Source organism: Jaculus jaculus, chromosome 4 (assembly GCF_020740685.1).
Source record: "Jaculus jaculus isolate mJacJac1 chromosome 4, mJacJac1.mat.Y.cur, whole genome shotgun sequence".
Classification (NCBI taxonomy): domain Eukaryota; kingdom Metazoa; phylum Chordata; class Mammalia; order Rodentia; family Dipodidae; genus Jaculus; species Jaculus jaculus.
In genome coordinates this window covers 137,492,205-137,503,567 of record NC_059105.1, presented here as the reverse complement: position 1 = coordinate 137,503,567, position 11,363 = coordinate 137,492,205, and the positions used below count along the sequence as shown (strand labels likewise).

The following is an 11,363-nucleotide window of genomic DNA, read 5'->3' as shown; positions in this document are numbered from 1 at the left end:
GCAAAAAGGGATATCAGTACCTTATATAATAGAGTAACAGATTTATATAATGCTAACAGGATTGTTTTGTTTTTGTGTGCTATAGCACCTATCTATTCCTTAACTTTCTTATTCCATAAGCCTATGCAAGCTGCAATAGCTATATATGTAATCTCAGTTCTAGAAGATGGACATATAATAGAACCTTCAACTTGCACTTAGAAAGCTAATGATTATTTTCTCAGGTCCCTTTGGCTTACAGACTTGAAAGACAAGAAATATACTTCTTTTAAAACTGAATTGGACTGTAACCATTTTTTTCCCTCCTTTATTAAGTAATAATGATTTTGTCACTGATTAAAAAGTCATGCACTTTAATAAATGCTGATATTTTGATTTTTATCTTGAAATTTTATGTTAACTTTGTTATAAATTCGAAAATAAAATGTAATGTGGAATGAAGTGAATGCAATGGCAACCACGAGTAAAAGTCATTATTCCAAAAGTTATTTCAGAAACACAATAATAATTGGGGAATACAGGAAATTAATTATGATTAAATGCCAATGCTCCTATAATACCTTTTATGCCAGAATTAATGGTCATAGGTATGTTTCTACACCTGGTTGTGGGGAATGCTGCAACAATGCACACAAGAACACAGGAGGGGCTGTGTTCTAACCCTTACGGAGACACTTCTTTGGCTTCTCTGTCCTGTAAGAGTTAATTCTGGTTCCTGCAGGGCTGCAATCTGTAAGTTAGGTGTGGAAGGCAGTGAAGGCAACATGGACTTGAAGTAACACTTCTGTTGTCAAGGGTTACTGGTGGGGGAAGGGCAGGGGCTGAAAAGGGAAGGAGTTATGGAAATGAAGAATCCCAGCACACACTACCTACATACAATGTTATCCATGTTTTTGGAATAAGAACTGGATTCTGCTGTATTTTTGCTGTTTGTGGTTTAATTTATTTAGTTTACACTTGGCTAGAGAATTTGTGGGGTTGATATTTCTGGCCATATTGAATGTGTCATTTTTTAAACAGCATTCTGTTTTAAAATATGTATATGATAATTTGATAGTTAAATTTCAGTTTACTATTAATATTTGCATCTAAGCACAAAAATACAATGATATCTGCTATGTTGTACTGTCAGAAAATACCTTATATGGGACTTGTGGGAAAGTCTGTTATTTTAGTTTAGATGAAAATGTGTCTTTCTAAACACTAAAAAAGATACTCAAAAGAGATAATATGTTTTTAAAACAAAAGCTTAAATTCAGCTAGCAATATTCTAGTCTTTAAACATCTCCTTTTGCTGATGATGAATTGCAGTGGTTTTGCACAATGTTAAAATACTTCAAATCACCAGTCAGATAGGTCTTCCTCACTTTACATCTCCTTGTGATGCAATTTCCATTACTAATAGATTTTCTCAGAGGAAAACCTGGAGAATGAAAGCAGGGTAGTTTCTAGTGAGTGCTTGACAAGTTGTGACTACTGATGTTTTATGTTGATGAGCATTTTCACGACAATTCTCCAAAGTAAAATATGTCTGAATTTCTTATTTTGCAAAGTGAAAATGATGTCCATGCATTGTCATCGATGACTTCTAGAAGCATTTGATGACTACTTCTCAGGTTTATTAATGAGCACATATATTTTGGGTTCTACCTTTTTAACCCACTTAAATGTGTAGCTATGTGGAGTAGCTATGCTCCTTCTTGAAAGAAAAAAAAAAAAACTAAAAAGAATGCTATTTTACTTTTGTGACGTGTAGAAGCATTTTACCATATAATATTGTCTTGTTTTATATGACAATAATGATGCCAGAAAGTCAAAAAAGATGGTTTTCCTGACAAAAGTATCAGCACGACTTTGTTTTCCTCAGAAAATATTCTTTTAAAATCCTTTGTATTATCAAAACCACCTCACACAGACAATTAAATGCAGGTATGAAATGGTAGATCACATGACAGGAGTTTAAATATGAGGGGGTTTTCTCTCCCTTAGTTAAACATCGCAGCAGGCATTACAATACCAGAGGTAACGAATCAATTAAATCCATTTTCCCCTTGGCGTCTCCAAAGCTGCGTGCCTAGTGTTGCTGTGCAGTTTAGAGACGGAGCAGTAGGACCCAGGGGCCGCCGCAGCCACCAATAGAAGCGCACACTTGGACCCATTCGTATGCAATGCCTTCTGCTCTGCGCATTAATAGTAATACAGATAACGGGTTTGCAAGAATTCTCCCCTGAAGGAGTGCATGTTTTCCAGGGTGCCCATACCGAGAAGAAACCTGACTTTACTCTCCCTGTTCCTCACTCAGATTTCCTCCTCAGACACCTCTGGCTTGATTTTAACTCGGGAAGGTCTCGTTGAACAGCAAAGTTGGAGGGCTGAACCTGCATCGCGGAGCTGCTGGATTTCTGTCACCAGTCCTATAGAAGGGTAAGTCTTGCAAATGATTTCAACGGGAGTGACATTGGCTTTAGAACTGCAAAAAAAAGAACTCACTGGGTATCACTCTGGAGGACGCCGGAGTGGAGAATGGATGTGGGAAGGACTCAGCAGTTTGTTCAGAAATCGTGACTGATGCAGCATGGATTTTAGGGAGGTAGAATCAAAAACCTTCTGGCTTAATCGGAAATTGCAGCTTTAAGCTCGGGCGGGATTCAACAAGTTTCCCTGCAGGGATACCATGCTTGTTTATTGCCCTGCAAGTTGCATGGGGTGCCTGTTCTGGCTGGGCAGCGTCTGCTTAACAAAGAAGTTTCTGGATTTTTGTCTGTGCTGTGGCCGGGTTAACCCCTGTTTCAGGAGCTTTTGTGCCGCATTTGGTTTTCCTGGAATACGCAGAGGAACTGCCTCTTGGGGTGCTGGAACATTTATGGTTTGCTGTGTTGGGGCTGGGCAACTTTGACAGTTTGGCGTTATCTGCCTGTCTCTGAGCGCACGGTTGGTTTTGAGTTCAAGAGAGCAGTCAGATACCATCATACTCTACCTAACGAGCTCCCAAACTTTAATAGATGAGAGTGGAGACTATGAAACGAAGCATTGCTTGGCGAAATTCTTTGAGCTCTTAGTAATGTATAGGTAAATGGAGCCTTTTGAGACTTGCGTTTCCAACCTGCAGAATTTTGCTTGGAAACAGTGGCTATATGGGGAGGATTGGGACTAAAAAGCCCAACCAGGGCGAAGACTTTATCTAAGGGAGGCAAAGAAGGAGGAGGAAGGGAGAGAAATGATGGATGAATGAACAGGATGCATCCCATTTTTCACACACAAAAACCACACGCGTGGGACGTGCCAGGAAGCGCTCCGGTTGGTGGCGTTTAGCTGGAAAATATATTAACAAGGGAGGACTCCAGGCCTGTGCATTATTGATGAAGTGTTGTGCCCTTCTGGGAGCCCTTCTCGCCGCTCCTTCTCGGAGCCGGGTTTTGCCTCCTCCTCGTAACCACCTCTCCTGGGACGGGTAGGCGAGGGTGAGGCAACGCGCTATCCAGCGCCGCAGCCTCGCCGCGCTGCGGACACAATGGGGAGAGGCAGGCTGAGCCCTGCGGGTAGCCGACGCGACTCGCCGGAGCTCGGAGTGAAAATCCCGCCGCTGCAGCAGCCGGTGCTGCTGGACCACTCTGCGCTGGGGCGCTGGGGAGGCGGCTTTTGCCCAGCAGCCGCGCGCCTTTAGAAATCCGAGAGTGGGGAGCGCTTACCTGGACAGCAAGATCTTGGGTACCCTGACAAGCGGGGCAGGATACTGCAGGGAGACCAGTGGGGTTGAACAGAAAATACTAAAGTAACCTTATCCAGCCTCGTGGCCCAAGAATCATTTATGGGAATATCCCTGGGGCTCAGTCATGCTTACTAGAAGACCCTCACCTCCGCAGGGGATGACCTGCGCGAGGAAAGAAGGGAATCGCTGATGACACCCTGAGAGGATGAGACAAGGAAACGAGACTGAGGCAATTCTGGCCATGGGCTAGGCTTTCCTGGGCTCTTTGAAGTGGACAGCTTTAGATGAGCCTTTGAAATTCTTTCTGTCCCTGGCCTTTCTAGTAACCTAAGTGGCATTATTCCAGATGCAGGAGTTCACTAGAGACTCCTTCTGTAGATGAAGGAAGGAGAGGTTAGAGCAAACAGGCTTCATTTCCCAGTGTCATTTAACCCTGACCTCAGCACCTCCCACCCTTTCACGCCCCCATCAGGGAGTGCCCGACCTTGTAAATTCCTCTGTATGTCTACCCCGGTGCAAATGATCTTCATCAGGCCTGTGTTACAAAGACTTGCGCCTGTACGGAGGTGGTGCGGTGTGTGTATTAAGTAGCGCTTACAAGACTCTTAGAGGGTGATTGTCAACCCCTTTCAATGAGTGCTTGAAGGAGGAAAGAACCCTACAGAACAGGCAAGGTGGGGATGAGTCACTTCCAGGGAACACTTTAGAGCAAATATATTCTCGTGAGGACGTTGCCATTGTATTTCTTCCCTTTCTTGTGCCCCTGGTTGTAGTTATTTGGGAACTCGCATATGCAATCAGAGACAGTATTTGTAGCATTATTCTATTTTTTTTGGAGGCCAGCTAGTAGTAGACTCCAACTTCAATAGCCCTTGAATATTATTATGGGAGACTCAGTTTTCTTCACAAGACCTGTTTGCATTCCATATTGTGACAAAGCTCAGGTAGCATGTTGATTTATTAAAATGGAGAAACAGAATTGGAGCGTGTGTCATCCCCTTCCCCTACCAGGAGGGAAAAGACAGCAGCAGCCACCAAGAATAATTGCAAGCTGGTAAGAATTTACAAGAAATCTATTCCCATGGAGGGGTCAGATTGGAGTGTCAGCATTCACCTCATATTGCTGCCATGAATTTTGGACTTCTTAGCATCTCTCTTCATATTCTCCTGCTCCACATTCTTCCTATTGAGCCCTGGCGATGTGCAAACTAGGAACATCACAACAAGCTGTGGAGGGCTGCTGGGGGCTTGCTCTAGACAACAGCTGCTCATCATCACGTTTGTTGCATTTTCCCACTTCTTTCTTACTTCTTCCCTTTCCCTGTCCTTGAACTCATGTAACCGTCTCCCGGGCTGTATCCCCCGAGGTCAGTGGCTTCTAGTGATAGAGCTCTGTGCTGAGCATGTGTGGAGGGTTAGACGTGCAACAGCTGCCTGGGGAGTTTCATAGCTGGAACGCTGACTTTCTTTTAACCCACACTGCAAAAATCAGAACAAATATCTGATGCCTCCCTAAAGAGAATCATTTTCTTTGTATAACTGTCTTTTATTTTATAATTCAAATATACAATAATATTGATAAGAGATTTAAAAAAGGAAGCTATGAACTTGTGTGCACTGCTTGGAAGCTAGTGTTGTGTTTAGCTCTAAAATCTTACATCTACCTGTACTGGATATATTAGGGCTATTTTTAAAATTTAAATAAGAGTTAATATATTCATTTCCTTACAAAGCTGAATGACTCAGGGCACGGCTACAATGTAAATTTTACAAAAGAAAAGCAAGGCTGCCAAAGCGAAGCCCTGGCAGCTTGATGAATGAACAGGTGCATTGCACCATTTGAAATGTAACTTGAAGTGAGGTTCCACCAACCTGCTACAGGAGTTTCTTTGTGTTACCTAGAAAATTCAACTGGCTTCTCTTTCACCCAAATCTCTAAGTAAAAAACCAGATGTATGAATTTGATTATGACCATGTGATATAGCCATTTGTCTCTCTAAACTTCCTGTTGAAATGAGTAATGTTATTGTAGACTCATTCACACCCATTTGTAAATAGACTTGTGCTAAATTGGTCAATTTTCTTAATTCTTCAGGGCATTTACTAGAGGAATATCTGACTTATCCAGGGTTATGCAGGAGTAATTGTAGAACAAAGTTAGGCATCTCATGAGTAACAAGTACCCCACTTATTCTTCAGTCTTCCTTTTGAAGTGTATGATGTTCATTAGAACATGAAGAGATTGAAACTCAGGAAAGGTTAAGAAAATACATGTGGTCTTTCAACAATTAAATGGCAAACTTATGTCTGAAAACAGTAATTTTTTTTTTTTTAATGACAAAGTACAGTTTACTCTCCAAGCTCCACACCTACAGATTACTTGTACACAAGCAGATATAATGTTATTTATTAAGAAAAACTGCCAGGCATGGTTGTTCATGCCTTTAATCCCAGCACTTGGAAGGCAGAGGTAATAGCACCACCATGAATTCGAGACCACCCTGAGACTCCATAGGGAATTCCAGGTCAGCCTGGGCTAAAGTGAGACCCTACCTTGAAAAGCCAAAGAGAAAAGAAAAAACTGAGTGAGGATGAATTTGGGAATGTAGGGAATGTAAGGAGGACCTGAAATGAATCCCCTTTGGGAACCAAAGGATGACTATGCATTCTTTGGAAACTGTGTCATATCATTCACTTGTTTGTTTGTCTAATTACTTATTTCGCTATTCAGAGTTTCACTATGTTCCCCTGGCTGGTCATCATATATCCGTGTAACCCAGACTGGCCTCTAATTTATAACTTGCATACATCAGCTTTCTGTATGTTCAGATTGCAGATTTTCTCCTGATAGATCTGAGAGAATTTGTTGAACTCTAAATTTCTAAAACAATTATAATATTTTCTCATAACTGTGACCAATCATCTGATAGGAAAAAAAAAAAAAAAAGAAAACAACTTTAGAGAAGTAAGATTGATTTTGGCTCATGGCCTCAGAAGATTCAGTTTATCATGGTGGATGAGACATGCTGGAATATATCAGTTTACCTCATGGTAGGTAAGGTGGACTCTCTCCCTTTTCCACCTTTATTTTCTCCAGATGATCAGCCCAAGCAATGACCTACATCATCAGGATAGGTCTTCTCATCTTAGTCAATCCTCCCATAAATCCTCTCCCAGACAATGCAGGTTTCCGTTACCACTCTCCTGGTGATTCTAATTCCAATCAAACTGACAGAGGAGATGAATCATTATAACTGCCATTTTGGAGTTAAGAGAAATAGAGTAACATTTCTTGATTATTTACTCTGTGGAATATAATTTTACATACATTATTAACCAGTGATAATTTTCTATTTGTGTATTGTATATCTGCATATATATTTTATTATTTTTCTATTGCACATAGTAACCCAGATATTGCGATACATTTGTGGAGTTTCAACAATAAAATCTAAATTTCTTATCTATAATTGATTTATCTGACCTGATTAGCACACCTATTTTCCAAAGTTTATTCTTCTTATCTCAAGCATTACAAAGGATATAACATAAAGGAATCCATTAAAAGCTACATGTTCCATCTTTCCTGTCAAACTTTCTTCTACTTTCATTTCTAAACTACAAATTACAAATAATGCACCTTGTGTCCCAACAATTCTCTTGTCTTTTGTCCTTTGCTCTTGTCCCTTATGCACAAGGGATGAAAAATAGGAAGTTCTCATTCTATGTTTCTTGAGTTCCATCATTTTTTTCTCATGGTGCTGCCTCATTTCCTGCTTCCTGTTATAGGGCCACCTTTATATGACCTCACCTTGGAACTTGAAGTCATATGCATCAGATTGTCAAAGCCATTAATTATTCTATGGTCCAGCCTGAATGGTAATATCCAACTACCATCACATATCATTTAAGGGAATCTGGTTTCTGAACACCAAATTCTCCCTTTTAATCTTCCACTTTATCAATCCTTGTGAAAATTTGTTTTCATTTTTTTTCAAAAGTTTGATGTATTTTATTTTTCCTGCTTTTGTTTTAGACCTTTCCCCAAATGGTCCTCACTTCTTGTTCCTTTAGTGATTACATTGAAGTTATCACTTTTTTGGTAAGGATTTGGTAAGGAACCTACTAAATTAAGCATTTTACCCTTTCCTTTTTATATTTCTTTTTTATTTATTACGGAATTAGAGAGAGAAAATGGGCACACCAGGGTCTCTAGCCACTGTAAATGAACTCCAGAAATGGGTTATCATGGGCATCTAGCTTATGTGGGTTCAGGGGAACCAAACCTGGGTCTTTCGGCTTCACAGGCAAGCACTTTAATGCCTAAGCCCTCTCTCCAGACCTCATCCCCCTTTCAGATCCTTTTTTATAATGCCTCTGAAAGTACACAGCTTCTATTTATTCATTTCCATGACACAGTGCTAAGATCTGTTGACACTTGAACATGTGGTTGGGTTTGGTGGCTCACACCTATTATCCTAGTCCACAAGTTGATACATATTCATGGCCAACCTAGGCTACATAGTAAATTCTAAGCTATCCTAGCCTAAAGATTGAAACGCTATCTCAAAAATTAAAATGAAGCCAGACATGATGGTGCACGCCTTTAATCCTAGCACTTGGGAGGCAGAAGTAGGAGGATCACAGTGAGTTCGAGGCCACCCTGAGAATACAGAGTGAATTGCAGGTCAGCCTAAACTAGAGTGAAACCCTACCTCAAAAAAAACAAAAAATAAATAAATAAATAAATTAAAATGAAGGAAACCCTAACAGGTAGGGAAGTACAATTATGGATGAGGTATTTGGGAAGTATTAGGTCACGGGAGTAGAGGACTCATGAATGGAATGAGTGCAAATAATAAAGAATTCTTAGAGTGTTTTTAATATATAAACCCCAAAATACTTCACTGAACCTGGAGTTCTTCCCTTTCCTGATAGACTGGCTGAACAGTGAGGACCAGCCCTCAACTTGTTTCTACCAGCACAGTTCTGTGGTGTCAGGCTCACATGGTGCCCAGCTTTTTAATTAGATCTTCATGCCTGTGCAGCAAGATTTTATACCTACTGAGCAATCTCCCTAGCTCTCTTTTCATTTCTTTTGGCTATTGTTTATAAGTTATGCCAGTTGAGTTCTTCTCATTTGTCTGTTCTGGTCATTACTACAGTGAGCATAATTTTACTAAACATTTAGTTTTCCCTCTGCTATGTATTGTTTGAACATTTTTTTCCCTCACAAGGTAGAATTTATTTTGCCTTAACATTCATATGCAAATTATAAATATTAGAAGACACAAAAGACCATATACAGTGTGTGATACCACTTATATGAAGACCAAGCCAAATTCATTTTTTTCAAGATTTTTTTAAATTTTTTACCCATTTCTTCTCTTGAAACATTTATCTTTTTCATATAGACTATAACAGATTGTAGAAGTCTATTATATACTTTCATTTTGAAGCATTTTTAGGTTTATGTATTGAAATTTGACTTGTGTTATGTCTTATTATTTTCCCTTTTTAATTAAAAATTATTAATTTTAAGTATCTTTCTCTCCATATATATATACATATTACTCATACATACAAATGAAACGTTTGTTGCACTATAGTTTACCATTTTCATAATTTATTTGGAAATATAGTGAAGACAAATATGATTTCATATATATTTCCCAAGGTTTTAAAATTTTTATGTTTTAAAGTAAAATTCAGGAGATGGAAATCTTGTGACCTATCTAGCATTAGATCATGTTTGCATGTGCTGAGAATGTGACTCTCACATTTATAATTTTGGTATATGAGTAGACTATAACTGCCATTTTGCCTGTAAGGCTGTTTCTCATCTGATCTCATTTGAGACACTTGTCTCTGGCTATTGTCTGCCATGTTATTTGGTGACAGCAATATCAATGAATAGCTACAGTGGTAACAAATCCAAAAGGAAAATGTTAATATTTTAACCAGTATCAGCTTACATACAGCCATAATTCAAGACCATTTTTATGACATCCTCTACATTTTATTTAAATTATATGTTAATTGGCCAAATGTGATGAATTCATATTTGGCCTAGCATCTATTACTTTGTTTTACTTCTTTACAGAAAGTGATATTAAATATCCCAAAGATGCATTTGTCTTTTGTATATGACTCTAGTGAGGGCAAAGCTTAGACATGTAATTGGAGAGATAGAAAGACAAATAAGCTCATTCTGAAGGAAGAATGATCGACTTTACCAGATGAATTATAACCAGGAGAAAGAACAACAGTTCAGCTCAACAACTGACTGCACCCAGGAACCATTTAAAAGGCAGTCATTGCTGCATACTGCATATATGGCTTAATCCCCATTTATGGAGAGACTAGAAGAATTATAATATAAATTTGCTTACTTACATCTAATTATACAAGATATATTTTAAATTTTGACCTTATGTTCTATAACTAGCAGCATGATAAGCAAATATATTTTATGTTCAGGAAGTATTAAATTATGTAAATATTAGTTAATGATTTAAGTGAATCTAAGAATGGCTTTGGCTAGCCAATGAAAGGCTGACATATTTATAAACAGCTGGGTGAAATATCTCCCTATCAAATACAAATTATATCTGGGACATTAATTTCAATTATGCATGATTAATGCTATTTGCCATTACTCTGATGAAGAAAAATAATTATTTTAACAAATCTTTTTTGTTGTTTTTGTTTTTGAGAGAGGGTCTCATATTGCTACAGCTGCTCCCAAACCCACTACAAACTGAGGCTGACCTTGAACTCCTGATCCTCCTATCACCATCTCCTAGAAACTGGTATTCTGGCATGTAACACTACAGGAGGTTTTGCATAATTGTATTATTTTATATTTAGTTACCATTTGGATTTTTGAGACATGTTCTCATGGAAATTTGTAGTCTTCAAGTCTGTGTTCTTCAGCATTTCACCCTTAATACTCTGACCATAATTTCCTAATTTATCTCTGTTTTATACATGTCTTGCTTAATTATGTATAGCTTGTCTTGAAATGTACCAAATTCTTTACCCTCCTTGAATTCATGTTTTTGCTTTTAACTCATTGCCTTGGTCCTTCTACTGTCTAAAATATCTTTCAATATAGTGAGGTTGTATACATCCATCAAGATCTTATTTCATTCTTACCACTTTATTCCTAAACTCGTTCTACAGAAAGCATCTTCATTTGTGTTTCCATAACAGTGAGCAATTACCTATATTATTCTTTAGTATAAGCTATATTTTATGCTAGTTTACATGTTGAAACTTTGACATAATAGAAAACAATGAACAGTCTCATAAATATGCACATATGTATATATAGGTGTGAGTGTCATCAAACACAGTCATCAAACTGGAGAGCAGAACATGAGAAGGGAAAAGAGGTATTGAGAAGACAAGAGTGACAAAAATCACATAGACCAGGAAGGCAGAAAGAAGCTATTGGAGGTGGAAGGGTACAGGGAGGCAATGGGATTGGGGAGAGGGTTGAACACAAACATGTTCAAAACTGCAATAATGAAACCCGATACTTTGCATGCTTATTAAAAATAAAAATCAAGTAAAAAGCACTGAGAGATCAGGCTTACTATGGGATTTGGGAGTACAAGGTGCTCCAAACCCTAGCTTCTGAACCCCAACT

General features: G+C 38.6%; 1 protein-coding gene across 5 annotated transcripts in view; it reads left to right on the top strand.

Moving 5' to 3' along the window:
* Positions 1-2,148: 2,148 nt before the first annotated feature.
* Robo1 (roundabout guidance receptor 1) overlaps positions 2,149-11,363 on the top strand; it is a 1,243,546-nt gene continuing 1,234,331 nt past the window's right edge. For 3 of the 5 annotated variants that reach the window (XM_045148273.1, XM_045148276.1, XM_045148272.1), the window contains exon 1: positions 2,150-2,424. The gene's annotated coding sequence lies outside the window, so the exon portion shown is untranslated. Of the gene's footprint in view, positions 2,425-11,363 lie in introns of all 5 variants that reach the window. The other 2 variants (XM_045148277.1, XM_004665513.2) reach the window with 2 other exon arrangements.